The 26,463-nt window shown below is 34.7% G+C and overlaps 1 protein-coding gene across 2 annotated transcripts in view; it reads right to left on the reverse strand.

Moving 5' to 3' along the window:
- Positions 1-26,463, reverse strand: part of CALCRL (calcitonin receptor like receptor) — a 105,384-nt gene that overhangs the window by 64,131 nt on the left and 14,790 nt on the right. The window contains exon 2 of one of the 2 annotated variants that reach the window (XM_011285418.3): positions 20,593-20,660. The exons of the other annotated variant lie outside the window; for it this stretch is intronic. The gene's annotated coding sequence lies outside the window, so the exon portion shown is untranslated. The remainder of the gene's footprint in view (positions 1-20,592; positions 20,661-26,463) is intronic. 2 annotated transcript variants of the gene reach the window in all.

Below are 26,463 nucleotides of genomic sequence, written 5' to 3' on the forward strand. Positions count from 1 at the left end.
GTCGTAACTTTCACTAAGCTTTTTAATGAATAAATAAATATTATCCATTACCAAATATGTGTGCATAGTTATAATCATTAGCATTGTTTTAATAATTTACAAAAACTGACCATAGTAAAATTCATGTGTCCATAGAAAGAATAAAAGAAAAGTTAAGATGGTTTGTTCCAGCCATTTTGTTTTCTGTTTGTTTGTTTTTAGTTTATTTATTTTTTTTAGTAATCTCCATGCCCAAGAGGGAACTCTAACCCATGACCCAGAGATCAAGAGTTACAGGCTCCCCCAACTGAGCCAGCCAGGTGTCCCTGTCCCATCCGTTTGCAAAATAAAGAAAAGCACTATTAAATTAGTCATAAAAGTGTTCTCTCATACTTCTGAAAAAAAAGTTTTTTAATTGGTAGGTAAATACACTATGACAATCAAAATGGATAAGTTGTGAACATTTTCAAACGAACTATTTTTTGTAATTCTTAAAAAAATTTTTTTGAACATTTATTTATTTTTGAGAGACAGAGGGAGACAGAGTGCAAGCATTGGAAGGGCAGAGAGGGAGACACAGAATCTGTAGCAAGCTCCAGGTTCCAAGCTGTCAGCACAGGGCGCGATGCAGGGCCGAACCCAAAAACCATGAGATCATGGCCTGAGCAGAAATCGGACACTTAACCATCATCCAGGTGCCCCTCTTCTAATTCTCAAATGGCGTATATTCAAAAGTTTAGTAGTATATTTTTGCCTATTAGCCCTGGAATTTTGCGATAGCATAGACTTTTATATTCTAAGAGAAAAAAATCCAAATTTAAAAATAAAAGAATGAGAGGTCTTTGAGTATAAAGTGAGGGCTGAGATAGAGTGAGATATAAATATATACTGCTTGATATTAAAGGTTTTTTTGGCAATAAGCATATATTTAAATAAAATGTTGCTTTAAAAAATTCAAATAGCATCTGGTTGAATGAGAGTAAACGCAGGGTTCTAATTTTGACCAAACGTGGGGATCAAAGAGGAAACAGAGTGAGAACTCGTTCTAGCAACAAACAGGTGTGACCTAAGGCTTCTTGTGTATAGTGCATTAAAGTTCCTAATATTCTCACCTCTATATGTTGTCTTGGTTTCTGCTACTAAACAAGCTCTACATAATTTGACCAAATCCATTTAACTTTGGTGGTGTCAGTTTTGTTTTGTTTGTAAAATAAGGGTATTGGACTAGATTCTTAAATTCTTTTTTGTTCTTTAATTCTATTATTCTAAGGGGAAAATATTGCTATTATTATTTATATGATAATGCAAATACATTAAGTATCAAAGGCCAAACTAAAAAAAAAAAAGGAACTTTTCCCCATTGATTTATTTCAGGTATACATGCAACAAAATATTTCGTTGGTAAAATAATGCTATTTTGATATTTATTGATATACTTAGAAAACTTATTTTGAGAGTTTTCTTATAGCTATAAGGAGTTTTTTTTTCCTCTTTTCTTCTCAATGCCTTAGTTAATAAAGGAGTTATGTCAATAATCTTAAGCATTATTTAGAAAAAGGGAATCTAAAAATATACCCCAAAGATGTCGAATAATATGATGCTCATAAAATTATGTTATGTATGGTGTATCTTCCTTTCAAAAAGTCAGGATGATACAGAAGCCCAAAGGCCTACTGCAGAAATAAATAAATGAATTCATATACCTTTTAACTGGAGTCCTTTGTTCTGTACAAGTGAAAATTTAAAAACTCCCTTCTGCATCCAATTTTTATATTTTTGCTCTTGTGCTTTTCCAGAACAACTTTTGGGTTTTATTGCAATTCATCTACAAATTCTCTCATCTCAGAAAAGTTACCAAAAAACTTCAGTGAAAGAAATTAAGTATTTTAATCACTGTACAGTGGATGAAGCGATTATACTCCAGTGATAGCTAAAGAATAAGAATAGGTAGACCAAGAAAAAAGATAAGATTAAAAATGTAGTGTTTTCTTTAACATTTTTATTCTGATCTCTCATTCTCCATGCTTTATAAAGTTCATAACTAAAACATTTCATAGAGATACAGAATTTAATTTTTCCTAAAATTTTTCCTAACAATTAAGTAACAATTACATTCTTTTTTTTTTAATTTTTTTTTTCAACATTTATTTATTTTTGGGACAGAGAGAGACAGAGCATGAACGGGGGAGGGGCAGAGAGAGAGGGAGACACAGAATCGGAAACAGGCTCCAGGCTCTGAGCCATCAGCCCAGAGCCTGACACGGGGCTCGAACTCACGGACCGTGAGATCGTGACCTGGCTGAAGTCGGACGCTTAACCGACTGCGCCACCCAGGCGCCCCAGTAACAATTACATTCTTAAAGAGTGTACAAATAAATTAATTCAGATCATATAAAATGCTTATAATTATTCTTGGTTAAAGATATAAAATCTATACCAAGTCTCTCCAAATCTGTAAAAGTCTCTCCAAGACCGGAACAGTCACTGTGAGCTCTTTGTAAAGGAATGTTTTACATATGAATGCCTTTAATTGACTTGGTTTCCCAAACAGTGAAGGATAATAGTCCTGGAACCCCCGGGAAAATGTTTTAAACATTAAGGTTTTTCCCCCTCTTCCACTGGATCAGCTTTTCAAACTCATTTGTTTTGATTCAGGATTTAATCTTAGTAGAAGGCCAGGATTTTCCTCTGGACCAATAAAGAAGATGTTTTTGTTATCTAAGCAACTGTGAGAGAGAGGGAGAGGGAAGGAGAAAAAGAGAGAGAGAGACTGAGAGATAGTCCAGAAGGGGGAAGAAATATGAGCCACAAAAAGTAACAAAAGATAGGGAGAAAAGGACGAACATCAAATGGGCATAGTATTTGTATATATGAATTTCAAATTTCAGAGATTCAAACATTCCATTTTATTTGACATCATATATTATTTTTTGTGATTATTGTCAGCTCTTATTTTTTAAATCTTATAAATTAATTGCTCTATTTGATCACTACTCTATAATTGTTATATTTTTACCAGTTGATTAAATCCTATCTGCCCCCTCCTGTAAGAGGAAAGCAAGAGGATTTTATAGGACTATAATATTATTTAACACACTGTCATTCATATACCAAAAGAACAAAAGTAGGTTTGAGGTAGACTGTTTCCAGCAAATGTGGAAATTACTCTTCTCTTCAACAATTCTGAAGTAGAAAAACTATGCAAAGTCGTTGTCATTGGCCTGATCTTGAAATAATCTTTCATTGAAGCTATAACTTGTGTACTGACACACACAAAATAATTTTGATTTGTGTTTCAATAGATATAAAGTACCACAGAAGGCAACCCAGAGTTTTCTTTGTTCACATTTACATCTTGGGAGAAGTGAGAAAGATTATTTTTTGGAGTTAGTCATTGATTAAGTCTGTATTTTGTTGAGCTCTGATATAAATTTATACTATTTATTTATGTGACAGGCAAATTCTTTGATCCCTATAACCTCAATATCTGCATACAATAGAGATAATGATAATACATCCAATTTGGGGTTGATATATTACATGAAAAATTAGTATGTAGTAAGCTAAGAACACTTTCTGGCATATTAGTAAGCACTTAATAAAAGTTCTTATTATGTATTATTATAAGGCAAAATTAATATTGAATATCAATAATTGTCACCCAGTAGGAGGAATGGAAAGCTAAATTGGGACATCAGCATAGTAAATATTTACTTATGCAAAAATTTCATTTTGGAGAGTAACAGTCTGTTTTCTAGCCTGTGTTATTAGAGTGTGAGTTTGGGAAAGTTATATAACTGTAGCTGTCCCAGAAAGTCAATTAACATATTTTATCCAAGGAAGTTTTTTCGTTCTCCAATATTAGTTAACACTATTTCATTTATAAATATAAAAGTAACTTTAAATAATAAAGCTATAAATCGATGACAACATTTTAAACTCACTGTTCATATATTAATGTAGATAGCATGTCATAATGACTCATTTAAAATCCACTTTCATTAAGAAAGGTCATAACTATTAGCTGCCAAATCTGTAGGAGACTGCAAATACAACCTTTCTTTTATCATGATAGGATAAATACTACCTAAAATCAAAGTATATGTGAATCTTGGCTACAAATAGCATCTGACTGACAGCCTGTGCACTATATGCCATCTACTATCTTTATGGCAACTACACATTGAATACAGAAAAGTTGAAAAAAACAACAACAACATGGAAACACTGATATTCAACACAGATTTTTCCAGGACTGTAGAGGCATTCTCGTAAACACAGAACTGGATTCAGAAACAACCAGTGCCTACCCAAAAGACAAGAAGTTAACACACACATCAGCACCAAATTCTGAAGCTCATAGAACTGAGAGTTGTACTCATCAGGAAATTAGTAAGTGTGGGTGTTTTTTTAAGGGAACCAGAGAAATGAGTCTATTCTTTTTGTACACCCCACACACATCTCCCCTCTCCCCCATCCTCCACCCCTCCCACTGCCTGCCATTCATTCAGGAATCCTACTTCTCAGAAAATGAAATATATCTGTTTGTTGATGGATTGATTTGGTTAGGTGTAGATATTGGTGCTGTCTCAATAAATTCTTTGGTTAAGAGTGAATCTAACAAATCAAGTCCTATAGGGAAGGAATGAAGTAACAAAGAGCCACTGTAGAGACAATATATTTGTTTCTTCCTGGAAAAGAGGTTTTTATGAATTCTACTTGTCAAAGTGTAAGAGCTCCAGATAACAAGACATGTGATATAGGATATGAGACAATTCCACATTAGAAAAATCTAGATAAATGTTTACATAAATGCTCCCTAAATGTTGGGAATTTGGCTAAAATCAGTGCCTACAGGCTTGTCTTTAAATTCCTGACCTAAAAAGAGGAAAGAGATTTTGGTGAAACCTTAGAGAATAAAGAACAAGCTAAGGTCACCTCTTAAAATGTGTATGTCCACAAGCAGATCTATTTTCATGTAATGATCAGCAAACAAAAAAAATTTTTAAAAAGGGACATAATTGAAAAACATTGAAGAACCAAGGAAAGAGAAATCTTTTTGAAGAATCTGAGGAAGAGTATAAATCCGAAAAGTATGCATACGAATATATAGAAAAATTTTCATAAACTGCTGTGGCATTTAATAGTATCTCTGGTAGGAAACTAATAGTGTCTCTGGCATCAGTTTGACACTGAGTCATAAAAGGGTTTCCAATTATAAATAGTTAATGAAATATTTGGCTGAAGAATTCGTTTTGAAGGGCTGATGTGTAAGAAGTTCATACATAACAATTTAAATTTGGGAGTCATTGGCATATAGAAGACATGGATGATTACTTTTTACTTAGAGATTCTAAATTTTTAAAATAATTCTTATCTCTTCCACCTTCTTTGAAATAATTTCTTAGAAATTGTTGGTATTATGGACTAAATCGTTTTTTTCCAAAAATTTATATGTTGAAGCCCTAATCCAAATGGTGACTATATTAGGAAATACGGCCCTCAATTAAGGGGTAATTAAGGTTAAATGAGGTCATAAGTGGGGAACTGGAAGAGACACCAGGGATGCGTACACACAGAGAAAAGGCCATGTGAGGACATGGTGAGAAGGTGGACATCTACAAGCCCAAAAGGGAGGCCTAAAGAGAAACCAAACCAGCCAACACCTTAATCTTGAACTTCCAGCATCCAGAACTGTGAGAAAATTAATTTGTGAAGCCTCCCAGTCTGTTATTTTTTTATGGCAGCCCTAGAAGACTAATACAGTTAGGTTTTAGTTGGTTCTCAGAGCTTGAATCTAAAGTGAAACCTAGAGAAAAATTTCTAAGAGCCTTATAAATGGTATTATAAAAATTATCTCATTTTAAACACTTTCTGATTGATGAATAGGCCATTTCATTTATTCAAAATTTAGAACAAAGAAATATATTTTAATTTGCAAAAGAACAATTTGTGTTAAGGAAATACTATATGTGAGGTTAAATTAAAATGCATTAAAAAGGCCTTCCTTAGAATGTTTTAACTAGAGGCATAAATTTATCTCAAAAGGATCTGTGACATCTGCCTGAAGGCATTATAAAGATGAATATCATAATATTAAGCATTAAATATAGCAGTTTAGGGGCACCTGGGTTGCTTAGTGAGTTAAGTGTCTGACTCTTGATCTTGGCTCAGGTCATGATCTTATGGTTTATGAGTTCTAGCCCTGCATCAGGCTCCATGCTGACAATGCAGAGCCTGCTTGGGATTCTCTTTGCCTCCCTCTCTCTCTCTCTCTGCCCCTCCCATGCTCTCTCTCTCTCTCTCTCTGTCTCTTTCTCTCTGTTTCAAAATAAATAAACTTAAAAAATTACAAAAAAATAAAAAATATAGTAGTTTGGAAAATGCTGTGATTAATAACTCTTAGTTCTAGAGTCACATGCTCATCTTTTTGGAAACAGAGATAGGCTCATATGCCAACTCACCTTCTGTTTCCTCTACTGATCATTGAATCTTCAGTTGTGATTCCAAAATCTATAAAATGAAATAGATGCTAACATTTCTGAGAGAGCTTTCAAAATAAGAACATTAAAAATCATTTTCATGGAGTGGTTGAGGTTAATCAAATCTGTTATTTCATGTTTTTAAAAGATCATATCTTTCTAGGGTAGTGAATATAAGACAGAAGTTTGTCTTTTGTATCAAGAATCAGTTCGATTAAAATAATCATCTAGGGGCTCCTGGGTGGCTCAGTCGGGTGGGCGTCCGACTTCGGCTCAGGTCATGATCTCGCGGTCCGTGAGTTCGAGCCCCGCGTCAGGCTCTGGGCTGACAGCTCAGAGCCTGGAGCCTGTTTCAGATTCTGTGTCTCCCTCGTTCTCTGACCTTCCCCCGTTCATGCTCTGTCTCTCTCTGTCTCAAAAATGAATAAACGTTAAAAAAAGATTAAAAAAAATAATCATCTAATGAACTAGTTACAGAAGATATCAAAGTTTTTTCATGAGATTATGACTTAATGTTCATAATGCATATCTTGGAAAAATGTCGTATTTATTGAACAACTCTTTTCTCAAAATGTAATGATAACATTATAATGAAATTGGTTGAAAGTAGAGCTCAAATAGGCTAATGATCATAATTATAGTGCTTCTTCTTTTCAAAAACTTTAAAAGAAAAGAAGTGGACTAGTACTGGAGAAGCAGCTGTCCCTGTGGTAAAGAGCATGATGCCTTTGCCAAGTTTCATGTGTTTGCCTACAAAGAACTACAAAGAGCTCGGCAGGGCAAAAAAATAAAAAATAAATAAATAAATCTATTCAAAGAATATGTTGAAACTAACTATGAATTCTTGTCAAGTACTTCCAGCAGGAAAATAATGAACAATATGAATTTACTTTTCAAGAGTGTATATATTTGAGTGGTATCTTGAGGAAAAGAAAAAAGAATTTTGAAATGTACAGGAGAGGGCTATAAGTGAGTAGAGGTATGGGGGAAGGCTAGTGTTCAGATAAGAAAAGAAATAACATTTATAATACGTAATCTTAGATTATTTACACATAAGTATATCAATAATATGTGTTTAGGAGTATAAGTACACTTTATCAAATACTGAATGCTTTGCATGGGTTTTAAGAAACAATTGAGTTAAGGGTTTCAAAGCCATTTGAGTTTCCCTGGAACCACTAAATGCTGACTTGTGACTGTGGACTTACAAGAATTTACATGTTGTGTTCTTAGGTAGAAATATCTAAGCCATGAACAGATTAATCCTTAGGGTTATATAGAGCAGTAGCAAGACCTCCCATGTGGAAGAAGCTATGTTCATTTTTTCCTTTCTGAAAATAACTTTATTAGGAAATATCACACACTTGATTTATTGCCAGATGATTCACATGAAACCACAAGATACTTAAAGTCAAGTAGCTAATCCCATAGTTCACTTATTATTTCCATAAATCCAAACACTTTGAAACCTACTCTTGGTTCCATACTATTGAAATATCTTAGTTACAAATAAGACTAAATAGAGACTAAGACTACATAAACTCTTATTCTTGTGACTGAAAACTTGTTGGACCCCAAAAGCCTCTGGATATCAAGTCATGTTATCAATAACTCACAAATTTCTGATTTTGTCTGCACCTTAGAACACTGGACCTCCAGCATCCTGCAAAGTCTCAAGTGTCTCTTGAAATCCCTAAGGGGATGCTTTGCAAGCCAGTCTCTTTCATAGGACCAACCCACACCATTCTTTCCCTAGCACTCTGACTTTCTTTGTCTGTTCTCTCTGCCCTTAGAATCACTTTCAGTGACCTTCATCTTGCCATGTCTTACTACTTCAATTTGACAATAATGTCACAAAGACTATAACCTAATCCTCACAAAGTCTTCACTTCTCAAAGTGCCATAGTCCTTCTGTGTTCTATATAGAAATGGTAGAAAATGACCTCTAACTTTATCCTCTGCTGCCATTGCCACTTGGGCCCTAAGACAGCACAAGTCCTTTCCAGAGTTTTACTAATTTTCTCATGAAAATGTTGTCTGCATCTTCAGGTCCTTAGAATCTCCAAACCAATTCAAATGTCCAATAAAGTATAGGTGCCATGTGATACTCTGAGTCTTTATGTCTTCCTCATCATAGATTATGTCTCAGAAAACAAAACAAAACAAAACAACCTCCTGTTTCTTTCTTTAGCAACATTCAACATTCCTCAGTATATTTTCAAGCATAGGGATAACAGTGGAGGGTAGTAGGAAGTGGGTGAAAGAAGGGTGTTTGGACCAGGCATCTCATCCTGGTTCCTCTAATTAATAAAAGGAAAGCAGAAATTGTCAAGAATTCAATGAGGTAGCATTCAATAATCTATTACCAAAATATCAAAACTAAATAGTAGGAAATAAATTACTATAAACCAAGGTTTAATCTGATGTTATTTATAACTATTGAAATCAGGATTATAAAATAATTTACATAGTAATAGCTACCATTTATTGTTCACTGCATGCTAAACACTGTCTTAGGTATTATAAGCATACTATCATATTCAATTCTGAAGGTAACAAATTATGATATTCTCTGTCTTATTTTTTCCAGATAAGGAAATTAAAGCTCAAAGTAATCCCACTAATGAAGTGAGCAAGGATTCTAACCTGAGACTCTTACTCTTAAACATACACTGTTAACCAGAACTACCTCTGGAACCTGATATATTTCACTCCCCCTAATAGTCACTGGCTATATTGACATTTATTAGTACTATTTTAAACCTTATATGAAGCACTTCTGCCCCTCCCACCCAACAAAACCATCACTAAAAGATCATGTTTGTGGAGCATTTTCTTACTAGGATAGTAAAATAAACAATCCTTAATATTCTTTTACATTTAACTTGGTTTCTTTGCTTGTATTAAGGGCTTTAGAGTATTCTTCAAGAAAAAAAATGGACCATATTAAATAATACTGTGCAACTTCTGCCTTGAAATTATTAATATTATGAGCAATCACATACAATTTGAGATCTTTCTGATACCAGGAAGTACCTTTTTTTTTTTCAGAATTAGCAATAAAGTATGTAACATGAGTTGGAAGATGATGTAGTAAGTATCTTTTGGATAAGCCATACATGTGTGACCAGTTGACAGTTTAGGAGAATTAATCATAGAAGATACTCTCAGTATTTTATCTTGACGTTAATTATACACCCAGTAAGTACCCATGTTTTTGTACACAATTCTAGTGAAACACAGACTGTTGAAACAATTCAGAACAGAACACTGTCAGCCAAAACACTTAACTCAATGCCATTCACGGCAATTAAAGTTAGAAGGACCTAATGGTTTCATTAATAATAATAGCCATAATAGTAACAAAAGCTGTTATTTGATGAGAACCAATTATATGCAGTTTTTGTTTATTATTTTGTTTAAATATCATCATTTCACAATATAAACAAGATCAGTTAGGTCCAAAAACCTTTAATTTATAGATGAGGACACTCAGGACCAGGGAAGTGAAATGTCTTGACCACATTAGCACAGCTGCTCAGGGGCAAAGAACAGACTAGAAACATGTCCCCTAACCCAAATTCCTACTTGTTACCCTATGCTGTCTCAGGAAAATCATCCTGGATATGCAAAACCCTGGGAACTGAGCTAACAGCATTTTCAAGATGAAATGTGAGCAACTAATTATGTACACAAATGGTCATGTGTTCTTTATTACTGAGATTTCAGTTAAAAATTAGCATTTTTAGAAAATATATATTTCCATATGGGTTTAGGCAGATTTAAAAACCAAATGACTTAAACGAGTTACATTTAATGAACAGAATCTCTGCTTAGTCTTTCGTCCATTCCACCGATGTTTGAAGTCAGCTTGATGGCCCTGCTAAGAGTCTGGTTTTACCTTCTGTGAAGAATATATTTTATCACAATCCCTTTTCAATATAAAAACTCACTGCCTAATGAGTTTCTTAAGGCCCTGGTGCTAAGTATGTTGCCACATAAAGAGAGAAAAATACAATAAAATGGCCATTGAGAGACCTGGAAAAGACACAGTGGCCACAAAGTCTCTACGCACATGTGTGTGTTAATTGAGTAGCATTTTCATCATGTCAGGATATGGAGAGCAGTTTCAGAAACTTGACAGGTCAAATTTTTTTCAACAGAGATATCAATCGCGCTATTTATTTGAACAGAGTTCGCATTAAAATTGCATGAGAGATCTTGAGGCAACAACTATCCTCAAGTTTACAGTACATCAGCACATTATGTGACCCCAGTTAGAAAATAACTTGACAAATTCAATGGACACTAGAGTGGTTATGAGCCCCAAAGTTCAGATTTAACAGAATGTGAATGGGGCATTGTGAAATGGATTTATCAAATCTAACAATATCCTAGAATAAATATCAGAGAATGCTTAGTGTCATGTTGACAATATAGAGACCATCCAGAAGAAGATGGAGAAAAATTAAGTTCTGTGAAAAATGGAGTGTTGCTTATAGATAACTTCTAAACGGCATGATTAGGTGGTTTGTAGTCATCGTATAGAATAGTCAATATAAGTATATTGAAGAGAAATAGGTCCTTATTTTGGTTGTGACACCAGATTACTATTTTCTTTCTTTTAACCAATCTTTTTATTTGCCTGCTTCTCTGTTTTTAATTTAAAAAATGTAGGGGTTGTATCAAAAAATTGTAAGGATACTTCTGGTCCTATAGAACAATAAAGCTAATATATTAGAGTAGTGAAAATAGGGCATTTTAAAGCTCTATGGCCAGAAATGGCACCAAAGACTTCCAAGTTATAGAAAGAATAGAAATTACAATTCACATTATGATAGATAGGACTTATCAGAGAAAACATGGATATTCCTTGATTCACTAATAAAATTTTGCAAAGATAAATTTGATCTTCAAAGACAGGAATAGACAATAATAATAAAATGTAATAGAAGAATTTTCTCTGGCTACAGATATATAGACCTTTCCAAACCAGGCATTACAAAATGTAAACCCAAAAGATAGTCTATGATTTTAATTTAATATATCTTGTGAGGGGTTCCTGGGTGGCTCAGTTGGTTATTTGTATATAATTTTCCACCAGGTATTCTATCAAATGCCATGTAGCATTTGCCATGTTATAGAAGAATTCAGTATTATTTCTCCTTTGCAAAGAAAACACAAGACTTAATAGGATAATGTTGAGAAATATTTTTTAAGTGTTTATTTATTTATTTTGAGAGAAAGAAAGAGAAAGAGTGTCCCCTGTTAGCGCGGAGCCTGACATAGGGCTGGATCTCACGACCTGAGCCGAAATCAAGAGTTGGGTGTTTAACTGACTGAGCCACCCAGGCGCTTCATGTTGAGGACTATTTTTATGACCTGGCAATAATCATAAATTCTAAAATCTGCTATGATTCAGAAAATTGATGCTTATGATGGGAAAACTAATTCTAAAGTACGTTGTGATTTTACGTGTATATGTGTATTAGTGCTCCCAGTGGTGTGGCAGCACTGTTTTCAGGGAGCATTTATTGCATGGCCAAAGAGGTTGGGAAAAATGGAGAGTAAATAAGGACTAATAAACTTCTTCTGGAAATAAGTAACTAAGATTAGCACACTCTATAAAGTGGAATCCCCAAATGATTTGAAGTTGGAATTTGTTACCAATTATATAGTAAATATGAAAAACTTTACTCTATTTGTATGATAATAAAAAAAAAATAATAAATTCAGCACAGCATTTTTTTTTTCTTATCAGGAGGGACTCTCCTGCTGAAAGCCTCATTTAGCAATAGCAAAATTGGTTTTTAAAATGTGGAGCTGACCAATGAGGTAATTTTTTATAATTGGAATTGATAGTTATTGGTTACTTAAATTTCTGTTACTCTTTCAGGTCATGTAGACAAAACATTTGACAGAAATGTTGAATTTTCTTCCGGAGGTTTTGGTGCCATGTAAAACAGTTTAAAACAATAAAAATGGGTCTAAAGGCGGGTTGGAGTTAACTAATTGTCGCCAGGTCTATTTGCCAGGCTTATGAATCACAGCTTTAGTTTCCTTTAAATCCAGAGCCTGTTTCTAACAGCCTGTTTCTCATGGCAGGCAAACTTTAGATTCAGCATATTAAAAGGTACAACGATTTGTGTTGGTTTCCCTTTGTCTTATATCTACAGCAGTTTGAGAGAGCAAAGAACTTTTAGCCACAGCAGGAATTTCCTGTAAAATACAATAAATAACTGTACTTTCCTCATATGCCACATCCTTTTTTAATTCCTAGGTCCTAGGCATTTTCCCACTACTTGAGGTAGAAATTTGCTCACTTTTACAGGAAGCGATACATGTAAATGTTTTTCATTTTTTAAATAATTAGCAAACATATAAAGATGTATCATTAAATATAACATTAGCAGGACTTATACATTAATGGAACAAGCCACAAAATGTGGAGGACTTGCCCGTCTGGCATTTACAAGTATACTGTGACTGATGGAGTAACATAAACAGAAAATGAGATAACCTCAGAAATATATAAATATGGACAGTTTAGGAAGCACTGGCTAAGAGCTAGCTCATTTATAACCTTGATAGGTATAAATGAAGTGGCCTAATCTGATTGATAATTTTACTTTGTCACATTCAAGCTAGGCTTTGCACATTTCAGGAAGAGGAAAAGATTTTGTCAAAATTGATATATTCCATAAAAAGATAACTAATTTGCTTTGAAAGGAAGTTTAAGAAAGGCCTGGGAGATAGGATGGAAGACAAATGAAACAATAATAAAATAGCTTAGTGAAACAAACAAGGTTTTTGGTTGGCAGGGTAGGGAGATGCTTTCTTTTTTTTAACATGGGGTTTTCCTACATAGGGGAAATCCACACCCCATCCACTATTAGAATTCATCTGAAGTCTGATGGACTCTGGTTGCGATTTGGCCTGAAGGGCCTGATTCTTAATCATAAGTATGGGACTATCCCACTGAACAAGATTCGAATATCATAAAAATTCCTTCAATATAGGACTCTCTGTTCAACTGATTGCTGAGTCAATGCATCTTGGTAAAAGATTATGGAGTTTTCCTGCATCTGATGGCACCCTCTTATGTTTTTGCAAATGTATCATTATCAAAAATAATAAAAGTAAGCTATTTGTTAATGATCATAAATTGCAAGTATAAATTATTACACAGAGAATTATAAGCCCCAGTTGTAAAGGAACTTTCTTAACCTCCTTATAATTTATTGTCCTTAACAACAAAAGAGAAACCTTTTTGGTATGTTTCAATGCATTGCTTACAGAGCCTTATATTTATTTGCTTACTAGCAGCACCAACAGCTCATTTCTGTGTGATCTATAGTATCTAGTCACATTATCCCACATCCAGTTAATCTTGTTGTAATTAAGCCAGAAAGAGAGAGAAAACTGATCATTGAGTGAGCAGGTGACATTTTTAGAACCATGGTGTTTTTCCTTTTCCTTTGACGTGTTTGCATGGCTACTATGCAAACCTCTCCTAATCTTTTCATAGGAACATTTTCAATGAAGTCTTCCCTGCTCAAAATCTTCTATGCAACAAAATATATACCTTGGTGAAATTTCCTGGGGCACCTGGGTGTCTCAGTGTGTTGAACAACTGACTTGATTTTGGCTCAAGTTCTGATCCCAGGGTCATGAGACCAAGCCCTACATTGGGTGGGGACAGCTGCTTAAGATTCTCTCTCCCTCTCCCTCTGCCCCTCTCCCCCCTCCACACTCTTTCTCTCTAAAATAAAAACTAAAATTCCTGTCCAAATGACTGTCAATGAATGTTTTTAAAAATCCTACTTGATTGCATTACCATTACAATATTTTTTTTTAGAAATAATGACGATGTAGATATTATAGTAACTAACACTTTTTAAAGGTTTACTAAATTCCAAGTACTAAATACCTCTATCTCTACTTGTATCTATAAATTTATATACAGAGAAACCACTAAGTCTGGATACATAAATTATACATAATAAATTATTTTCTCATTTATATTATAATAGTTAAAAAAGTAATATTTAGGTTTTCAGACTTTATGATCACATTATTAAAAACATGTATAGTAGGTACTATGTTTTTCTTAGGTTTACCTGTGAGGAAACTGAGGTACAAGTAGGTTTATTAATTTTACCAAGTGATTAAAAAGTGGTTAACTTAGGATTTGAACCAGGTAGTTTGGCTCTAGAGTTGATACTCTAGATCAAATCATAGTAAATGTATTATAAATTTTGATACATGATTTTTAAACAAAAAAAGTAAAACTTTATTATAAATACATCAATTAATGAGATGAAGAGAGGGGGGAGTTCATTTTGAAGGAGGCTTGGCAAAACCAATGTCTGCATTGTGCATAGCCTCATTTGTGGCCTACGGGATTGTTACACTTTGCAGAAATGCTTTGTAGTAAGACTCAGACAGGTGAAAGAATGCATGTGTGTGTAAAGAAGTAAGACTATAAGAAAGGAGAGGTAAAAATGAAGAACTGGCCTAAAGCTTGGACGTTCGGAATTTTGTAATGACAAGAGTTAGGATGGGGTTCAAATGAAGGTTAAAGATCTAGAATTGATTTCTGTAAAACAAGCTATTTCTACCTACCCCTTAGGGGTATCCATACCCCAGTTTGTAGATCACTAGTCTAAAGTAATATGTCTAATATGTAAGACATATTAAATGATGAAATGCAATTCTACCATAAATAAAACTATATTGTGTTTGAGAACCATTATGCTGGGTACTGTGGTCAGAAAAATGATTAAGACTCGGGGCACCTGCGTGGCTCAGTCGGTTAAGCGTCCGACTTCGGCTCAGGTCACAATCTCGCGGTCCGTGAGTTCGAGCCCCACGTCAGGCTCTGGGCTGATGGCTCAGAGCCTGGAGCCTGCTTCCGATTCTGTGTCTCCCTCTCTCTCTGCCCCTCCCCCATTCATGCTCTGTCTCTCTCTCTGTCTCAAAAATAAATAAACGTTAAAAAAAATTTAAATAAAAAAGAAAAATGATTAAGACTTAAACTGTAATTTAATGTAAAGCAAACGTGGGGCGCCTGGGTGGCGCAGTCGGTAAGCGCCTGACTTCAGCCAGGTCACGATCTCGCGGTCTGTGAGTTCGAGCCCTGCATCGGGCTCTGGGCTGATGGCTCAGAGCCTGGAGCCTGTTTCCAATTCTGTGTCTCCCTCTCTCTCTGCCCCTCCCCCGTTCATGCTCTGTCTCTCTCTGTCCCAAAAATAAATAAACGTTGAAAAAAAAAATTTTAATGTAAAGCAAACGTGAAAAGGAACAAATGATAAGGAAACGAATTTTTTTAAATTTATAGTATTTATACTGCATATAGCATGATTCCTATACATTTCAACAACTTATTTTTTATCTATTAAATTAAATATTATTAAGTATGAAAATTATCATAGCATATTAAATAATGATTATTCTAGCACTGTCATCAGAAATCCTCTTAGGAAAATAACTGTGTTGTTGTTTTTTTTAAATATATAAAATACATTAAAAATGACACTGGGGTGCCTGGCTGTCTCAGTCAGTGGAGCATGCAACTCTTAATCTCAGGGTTGTGAGTTTGAGCCCCATAATGGGTGTAGAGATTCTTTAAAAAATAAAATCTTAATAAATAAATAATAGTAAAAATAACAGTTGGAGTAGAGCAGGCACATAGCTATGAATGTTAGCAGGTGCTCAAATAAGAAGAAATATCCTTTTCACCAATCAGGATTAGAAAATGTAGCATTGATGGGGTGCCTGGGTGGCTCAGTTGGTTGAGCGTCTGACTTCGGGTCAGGTCATGATCTCACAGCTCATGAGTTCAAGCCCCGCAACGGGCTGTGTGCTGACAGCTCGGAGCCTGGAGCCTGCTTCGGATTTTGTGTCTCCTTCTCTCTGTACCCCTCCCCCATGCATGTTCTGTCTCTATCTCTCTCAAAAATAAATAAACATTGAAAAAAATTAAAAAAAAGAAAAGAAAATGTAGTATTGTACCTCCTGGAAAGGAATCAGGCAAACGAGTGATGAACAGAAGGAATAAAGGCAGAGTGGATCCAAAAAGATGGAGAGAGGCAGGAAGTAGATATGATATTGAGAGGACAAGTGACATTTTAAAAATGGTGATGTCTACCATTTGATTTGAAGTTATTTGAGGTTTTCATTGCTAGCATAGCAACCTCTCCTGAATTTTTCATTATGAAAATCTGCAATGAAGTTTACTATGTTCTAAAGCAATTTATATGAACACAATTTTTTTATGGAGATCAAAGGGCTATTTCAGGGACCAATACAAAATAGAACAACTTTAGGCACTAAAAGACAGTCTGGTTAAAAGTGAATTAGCAAGGAGTTTTCAGAAAAGCATATTCATAAAGGACACCAAGGCACTTGATCCATAAGAACACTGAATTTTGCGATGGGTGTTAGATTCATTCTCAATTTTGCATGTGATAACATAAATGACAAGTATATATATAGCAAAGTTTCCTCATCAGTTGCGCTGAATTCATTTTGTTGAGGGGCACCTGAGCGGCTCAGTCATTAAGTGTCTGACTACGGCTCAGGTCACGATCTCACAGTTCATGGGTTCATGCCCCAACTTGGACTCTGCTGACAGCTCAGAGCCTGGAGCCTTTTTCAGATTCTGTGCCTTCCTCTCTCTCTCTCCCTCCCCCACACACACTCTGTCTATGTCTCTCAAAAAAAATAAATAAACATTAAAAAAATTTAATTCATTTTGTTGAATTCGTAATTTTTATTTGAATCATTTTTCTTGGAAACATGGCTCCGTAATTACATAGCAAGATGAGAACAAGTATTTGGGGGAACATACTGTGTATTAGAAATCACATCTTTGATTCTTTAAAAAATTACATTTAAAAATATATTTTGTATGTCTTAATACCTATTTTTATAATAGATCCTTAATCATATCTCTTAGAAAAATTATCTATATGTGGTTTATCTATATTTTGCTCTGAGCAACAGGATACTGTGCAATAAAACTTACAAAGGATGGTAAGACAGTCATGGATGGAGTTGATCTATTGAGCATAGTTCCAAAGACTGAAGATATAATTTTTCTGGAGTATTTTAATACAGTTTACAAACGTTGAGTTTCAGATTTACCTTAATTTACTTCCTACTGTTCTAATCAAACTGACTCACTACTGATTCTCTGAACTATTTGCTGAAAAATAAGATTTTCTTAATTTTTTTAAATGTTTATTATAATTTTTTCAATTTTTTTATTGTTTATTTATTTATTTTTGAGAGAGAGAGTGCAAGAGGGGGAGGGGCAGAGAGAGAGGGAGACACAGAATCTGAAGCAGGCTCCAGGCTCTGAACTGTCAGCACAGAGCCCGATGCCAGACTCCAACTCACGGACTGTGAGATCACGACCTGAGCAGGTCAGACACTTAACCGACTGAGCCACCCTGGCACCCTAAATAGACGTTTGTTTTAATAGATGCAAAACTAAAATGTATGAAGATGTTTAATTGTTTCCCAAATAATCTATAAATCAAGGTAATGAATATACAATCAAGGTAATGAATAATTCTGAAGTTTAACTGAACAAGTAACAAGACAAATGGACCTTTGAATCCAAAATAATTTTAGTAGAATTTAGTAAATATAACAATGTAGTTAGGTTTCAAATCAGTAATAGAAAAGCTTAACTATTTAATACAAAGTGTTGGTACAACTGTCCATCAATTTGGAGGAAAAAATTATATCTGAGATTCAGTGCCAGTTGGATTAAGATTTCAATGTGAAAGTGGACTATTAAAGTGTTAGAAATTTAAAAGTTAATATTGTTGCTATGTTGGAGGCATAAAGAATATTTAGGAAGATTATTAAATTTTAATGATAACCGGAAACAGATCCTTGTATTTCCTGAATTCAATCTAGCCAGAGACATTCTCCTAATTTTTTTCTCTTTCCCACCTCTTAACCACCTGTCATATTTCAGAGTATAATCAATGATTACCTAAATAAAGCAGGGCAAAAATATTCAAAGTTAGAAATGAGCTATTACAAATCACTTTATTTGTTACCAATAACCTCAGATAGTATTCTATCTCCAGTTCCTATCTTTAATTCAGAATAATTAGGGTCAGAGGTTCCAGAATCTCAGAGCTGAATGGACCTGAGAAGTTTTATAGTGTAACCTGTTCATTTTACAGATTGGAAGGTAGGAGTTTAGGAGACTTTTTGCCTCGTATCCCACAGCCATGGTAGATGATCTAAGACCAAGAATTTTCAAAGTCTCACTTCTGTGCTGCTTTCATGAGGTTAAAATTAAATCATATATGAGTCAAACTAATATGATGGCAAACCACAATTCTGATTCTCTGTTATATTTTTTAATCTCCCCAGAGACAATTATTCAGCCTCTTTCGTGCAGGAATTTAAACACACATTCACCTTGAACTGTACTTGTTGGAAATAAAATTTTAAAAACTACAAAAGAGGCAATTGACTGCTCACAGAGAATCTTACCAATACTCTGCAAGTCAGAGATCAATCTAATGAACAGAAAACAGTTTATATTTGTACCTTTCCTTTTCAAGCCACTTCCAATCTATCTCCTTCACACTATCCAATACATGTTAAAATTTGTAAGTTGGAAAGACAGAAAAATATTGTGTAATACTTTTAATTTTCACAAGAAGATGACTAGTACACACAGATGGTAGAGGTCAAGATCAGCTTTTGCCTAGTTAAGTGAATTTTCTTCCATTTTGTGCTCTTTCCTATATGTCTTCATAATTGGGGTTTATAAAAGTTGATCTGGCTCCACTTCACATAAAAAAGTTCAGGGAGAAAAATCCAGCTGTCAGATATAAGTAGGCATTTTGAGCATTCAAGCCTTGTTTTAAGGAACAGTGAGTCATATAAAATGAAATGTGCAGAGGAAGCTGACACATAAAAGGACAGAACAACAATGATGAGTTCCCAAAGACATGCTGTGGGAAAAAGAATAATTATAGAGAGTCTATTTTTGGGTCCAGCAGAATTACTTCGGAATTTAAAAATCAGAAGAAGGAATTATGTCACTTAGCTTTGAATTCAAGATAAAATTATTTAGAAGCCTTTTTCATTAATGTTCTTATAGTTTATCAGGATGAAACATGATTAATTGTTAAATACTTTGCAGCCTAAAAATAAGTTAGGACAGGAAAACCACTTTAATTTTGTCAGGAAGAGGGTTGTGAGGTGTAATAATAATTGCATAATAACAGTTCCATGTTGTCTGACATGGAACTATAATGCTAAATATAAATAAGAAGACAAATCCGTCTATACCAGTAATCTTTCTGGAAGCACCAATGCCCCCTGAAACTTGTAATTAATGCCCAGGATTGAAATGGAAACTATTTGACCAGGGAGTTCAAAAAAATAGTCTCTAGAACAACTTAAATCTTTAAAACAGCTTACACCACTCCCCCATTTTCCTGTTCCCTTATTTATAAATGATATCTTCTTATGTTCCAATTACAGGAAAGTTTTACAATCATTTCTAGGAATCTAACAGTGACTATGTGAATCACAAAAGAACGACCTTTACAGGCCAAAGTTAGTTCAAATGAGCAACCTAGCTCTATAATTTTATAACGTTAAACATAACTTGTTTTCTATGTATGTATATATAGAAACATATATATATATATATATATAGTTATAGTTATAATATTAAAAGCTTAGCTGCAGACATTATGTGTGTGTATGTGTGTCTTTGTGTGTGATGTTTGTGGCAAATACTACCAGATCATTAATATTACTATATCTGCTGGACCCATTCAAATTAATTTAACATCCCTAGTTCTCTGGTCAAGGAAATAATAACTTCAGGGCTAAATCCATACCTGATGATCCTGAGGAAATGACTTTGTAAGTTTGATAGATGTCCATAAGTCTACCCTTACCAGTATTTTGTTAGACTACCTTTCAAAGTTTTCTTTTATTCAGAAGTTATTTGACATTAAGAATCATTCTGTGAAATATTTCTTACTATTATTAACATGTTCATATTATTCTCAACTCCACTGGAAATCCAACGTATTACTTTCATTAGGGCCCGAATGTTCTTTTGGAGTGTATGCAATACCTGAAGGTAGGGCCATCCAAAGATTTGACAGGTGGCATCACAAGTGGTTGATGTGTCATCGTAGAACCCTGGATGACAAGAGAACATTCCTGTGAATTTGTTAATATTATTAGTGAATAATGGGATTTTAGAGATTTTAACTTGAAGTTATATACTAGTGTGCTTCTTTTGTTAAAATCGTAAACCTTGTATTTCAAATGTTGAATTTTAATGGGAAGTTGGGAGGAGATGTATCAGGCACATTTAGGCTGCCAGGTTGCCACCATGTTAACCAAGAAGTAATCAAGAACTTTGTTCTTGGCACCTTATTTTTTAAGAATGGAGATTCTAAGAGGCACAAACATGGAGGATGGTCCCTGTTGTTCAAGATCGTAGCAGTATGAAGAGGTGGATGCTCTGGAATGTTCAGGAGAAAGGTTGTTCCCAGAAGACAGGATGACTCGATGAGTGGTTCTGAGGACAGAATGACATAGCTGTTTCAAAGTATAGAAAGTAGGTCCATGTGATTGAAGTGGAATGAATGAGGGGCAAAGAGTGTCATACACCTTGTCAAAGAGGGAGGCAGAAGCTAGATCATGACAGTACAACATTTAACTTTCTTTAAACATAGGACATTACCAACAAGTAAGATTCATCCACTGCTAAACAAAGAATGTATATGAATGGAGTTTACATGCATCTTTCCAAACTCAAACTAATGTTGAAGGCAAGATATAGCTATAATCGAGTTTATCCTGCTTTGCATTTGCATGGTATTTAGACTTAATAGAACTTCAAAGATGTCAAATTTGTGTTTGTAAATTATGTACCTCCAATGGTTCATATTGTGATTTGAGGGACTTTGACTGAACTTATGTTTATGGATCATCAATGTGTTGCTACTTTTTAAAAATTTTTTAATTTTTTTTAGTTTAGAGAGAGAGAGAGGAAGCACATGAGTGGGGGAGAGGGGCAGAGGCGGGGAGAGGCAGAGAGAGAAAGGGAGAAAGGGAGAGAGAGAAAATCTCAAGCAGGCTCCATGCTCAGCATGGAGCCCTACATGGGGTTCCAATGCAGGATTCTGGGATCATGACCTGAGCTGAAATCAAGAGTCAGATGCTCAACCAACTGAGCCACCCAGACATCCCTATTTGTTGCTACTTCTAATGATAATCTTTGAATTATTGCCAAGGATTTCTATGAAGTCATAGGGATTTTTACATGAAAAGTCAAAAGTACTAAGAAAGCTATGTTAAAAGCAATCTCTGCAATCAAATCTTTCATGACTCAAAAAACATTTTTGTATTACTTTGTAAATGTTTACATCTTCACATATTTTAATAATTTATTATATATTATTATAAGGTGTGTAGTATATGTTCCAATTAGGATCATGATCTGGTCTGATTAAGGAGATGTGTATTTTTACACCAACAAACATGGCACATTTTTAGAATCTGGATTTTCTACAAGCTATTTTGGAAAAAATAAAAACTCTTGTCAGTCTCAGGCTTTACTGGCATATCTATGGAATTCAGAAGGTTCAAAGTTGAAGTTTACTTTGAGAATTTTCCCAACTTGCTATAAAGTAGCACATGAAATAGAAAGGACTACTGTTTTTTTTTTCTGCATGGTTCTAAAAATTTTATTTTTCATTCCAGCTGAAAATGCTATGAAAGAATCTTTTCACCCTTTTGGTGATTTGGGGTGAGTGAAAGAACAAATATGTCAGTAGTCACTTCTGGCTATCAGAAAATTTATTGATGTGGTAATTTTGATTAGTAAATGTGTTGTACTTATTAATAATAAATGTCAGCATAGTCTTACTTCCACTTTCCTCTGAATAATATCCATACCTGTAGTACCAAAGATTAATTAACATCCAAGAAGAAAAGACACAAAGAGGGCACTTGAGTGGCTCAGTTGGTTGAGTGTCCGACTTCAGCTTGGGTCACAATCTCACAGTTGGGTTCATGGGTTCGAGCCCCACGTCAGGCTCCATGCTGACAGCTCAGAGCCTGGAGCCTGCTTCGGATGTTGTGTCTCCTTCTTTCTGTGCCCCTCCCCCACTCAGGCTCTGTGTCTCTCCCTCTATCTCTCGAGAATAAATAAACATAATTTTTTTTTAAAAAGGAAGAAAATGAAATCAAAATCAACTAAACCCTGAAAACACAGAAAAGAAATATAGCAAATAAGGCTAATAGATAAACCCTCTTTATATAACGTCATGATGAAACACAACAATTGAGCTAAAAAAATGCAAGCCTAAGTATGTTTAGTAAGAGGAAATTAGAACAGGGGAGAAATATATTGGTTAAATTCAGCTGATGGGCATAAGGGTAATCATCTCCAAAATGAAGGATTACGTGAAAGACAAAAATTCCAATGCCTTCTATAATGTTTTTATGTGTAAAAAATAATTTTACCACAGTAGAGAGAGAGACACTAATTCTTTCAAGATATTGTAGCTCCATAAATGATTTTAACTATTCAAAAGATTTTAAAAAGCATACAGCACATGTCATTATACATTTGTCCAAAGTCGTGGAATGTTAAACACCAAGAGTGAACCCTAATGTAAAGTATGGATTTGGGGTGATCATGAAGTGTCGACTGTAGGTTCATCAACTGTAACAAGTATACTATGGTGCAGCATGTTGATAGGGAGGGTGTGCATGAGTGGGGGCAGGGGGTGTGGGTAATCTTTGTTCCTTCCATTAAGTTTTGTTGTGAACCTAAAACTGCTTTTAAAAAAATAAAGTCTACTAAAGAAAAAGTGCACATGCACCTGAATGGAATTACTCATTTTCTTCCTCTATTTTTAAAAGAGATTTTGATATATATTTTGATGGGGGTTTTTGAATAAAGGAAATGGGGAGTTAGATATAATTCTGCACATTATCAGTCTGTGTTCTTGATCATGGTGAAAAATGTTATTCATACATTCCCAGTTTTAAAAGTTATAAAACACTTTTTCCTTTCCCTGGACCAGCCAACCCAAAATAGACAATCCTTCTCTTAAATAATTATGAGCAAAAGTGGCTTAACCATAATTCTGCAACATCAAGTCACTGCTACCCAATTAAAAACAAATGTTTCTGAGAAAAATTTTAATTCTTTTTACATACAAATTTGCTGTGATTCATAATCAGGACAATGCAAATTAAAACCACAATGAGATACTATGTTACTCCCACCAGACTGGCAAACATTTAAAAGCTTGACAGTAATACAAAGTGTTGGAAAGGATGTGGTGCAGTGGAAAACTTCGTACACTGTTGATGAGAGTATAAATTGGTACAAGCACTTTGAATTGCTAAATTCCTGAAACCCCACTTGTAAATTATAATCCCTGAAGAAACTCAGACACATGTGTACCAGGAGATTCGTAAAAAATACGTTCATTGCTTTATTGTTTACAATAGTAAAATGGTTGGAAGCAATCCAAATGTCTCAGCAGGAGAAAAGAGACATTCACTGTGGTACATTCATACAGTAGAACACTGCAACCGTGAAAAGAAAGAACCACAGCTACATAGATACATTAACAGGGCTGCATCTTCAAAATGCTGAATGAAAGAAGCAATCTCTGAAGACTATATTCAGAGTGATTCCACTTTCATAAAAGTAAAACAAAATAACGCATTGCTTAGAAACACATATGTATGTGGTAAAGCCATAAAGTAAAGCAAAGGAATGATTAGTACAAGCTTTGGGTAATGGTTTACTGCTGGGGCTGTAAGTGTGACCTAATGGAGAGGAACATGACGGACAAGCTGGGTTCCAGGTATATAGGAATTTATTGATTTAAACAATATATTTGTGCTATACATAATCAGCTATATGTATAAGATTTTTTTTAGTTATAACACATTTTTGTAGAATAGTATGAAGAATATGATTTCTTTCTCTGTAATTATGCATTTTTTGTGGATTTATGTATCAGCATATCAAAATGCAATGTATTTGGGATAGGTCAAGGCACTAGGTGGGAGAGCAGCTGTCTCACATAGTACTGATCCAATTTTTAAATTTTTTTAAGTTTATTTTACTTATTTTGTGAGAGAGAGAGAGAGACAGAGAGAGAGGAGAGAGAGAGAGAGAGAGAGAGAGAGAGAGAGAGAGAGAGAGAGAGAGAGGACAAGCAGGGTAGGGGCAGAGAGAGAGGGAGAGAGAGAGAGAATCCCAAGCAGGCTCTACATCATCAGCTCAGTGGCCTATGTAGGGCTCAAAGTCACGAATTGTGAGATCATAATCTGAGCCAAATCAAGAGTTGGTCGCTTAAGCTACTGAGCCACCCAGGCACCCCAGGACTAATCCAATTTGAAAGTTTACTTCCTTTTGGCAAGATATTGTTAAGATTAGACCCCCTTGGAATATTTCACAGTTAAATCATAGTGCACAATTTAAACACATACTTTTACAAATATGATTTAGGCATATGAATTCTATTTGATTTTAGGTTACTTTCCAGATATGGAGGAAAATAAGCAACACCAATGATGAGCATCTCTTGAATAATGTATATATGTGTGTGCATGTGTATTTATCCCCGAGTCCAATGAAAGAGGAAAGGGTCAGTAAAGTTGTATTTTGGATTATTACCTGGTTCTCAAGACTTTTAAGTTAAGATGGTTCAGACAGGGAAAATATACACCTAAATCACAAAACTAATAATTAGGAAAGCCAAAATTAAAAGAGAAGGTAATATATGTGTCTTGTTATTTATGTGTAATTCATGTGAATTAATGCTTGTTATTTCATTCAGAAAGAGAATTACTTGATTTAAAACATGGGTCATGTTCATGCTTTTATTTTGTTATTATAAATTTGAACTTAATTGTGTTTTTATACCTTAATTCTCATCATATCAGGAGTTCACTAAAGAGAAAACTGTTTTCAGGACACACAGGGATCATGTAAGCATCTCTTCTCTCTATAGGCTGAGCCATCTCAGCCTGATTTGGAAGGTTTAGAATGAGCCAAGGTTATATTTTACCAAACAGTTCTGCTGCTTTAAATGTGGTATGATGGATACAGCCCAACTTCTGGGCTGCCTTTTGAGAAGGTGTCCTAGACAGACTAAGACTTGCCAGTGGGTCAGACTCTATGTACCCTTAAAGTACAGTCATCGTCTTGAGCAGTTGGGTCCAAGCTTTAGAACACAATTATCATCCAGGAGGTGGTGTTTGCTTCTTACAACTTCTCATGAACACTCCTCACCTCTTATCAGAAGGAATAACTTCTAGGCTTAACCCTCAATCCAATTTCCCAAACAAAAGGGCAGATAAAGTTTTCTTATCTGAACTGTTAGACCAAGCAGCTGAAAGGCATTTGCATACTAACTTTTCCTCCATGGCCTTGTATCCAAAGTGTCTCCACATCTTAATTTGTGCAGTTCAGTGCTGGATTTTTTATCTCCTAAACTTTCTGGCAAATAAAATGTATCTTAATGGACCAATTTATCTTCTTTTATTGCCTCTCTTTTATCCTCTCTCTTTTCCTACCTTTTTCACTCCTGGTTTTTAGATCTAATTTATTTTACTTTCAAATCCCATCTCTCACTCCTTTTACTCAGTGAGCAATAATTACTAAGTTAATTACATTCTACAGTCATATATATATTTATCCTGTAAATGAAAATTTTTCTGAATCTTCTCTTTTTTTCTGTTTTCCAGATTGGCCCTTCACTTCCTAACTTGTTTTCTTCATTTCTTGTTTCATCAACTTCTGGGTGAATCTCCAAACCCTTCATCTTGCCATTTACCAAAGACATTGTCACCAGACATGTAACAAAATGCAGTGTTCTGGATTTACTCCAAGGTGAGGGCAGGTTAGAGGTGAGGTGAGGACAGTTGGAAAGGGGAATTTGTTAAAATAGGACTAATTAGG

The sequence above is a fragment of the Felis catus genome, chromosome C1 (assembly GCF_018350175.1).
Source record: "Felis catus isolate Fca126 chromosome C1, F.catus_Fca126_mat1.0, whole genome shotgun sequence".
Taxonomy (NCBI): Eukaryota; Metazoa; Chordata; class Mammalia; order Carnivora; family Felidae; genus Felis; species Felis catus.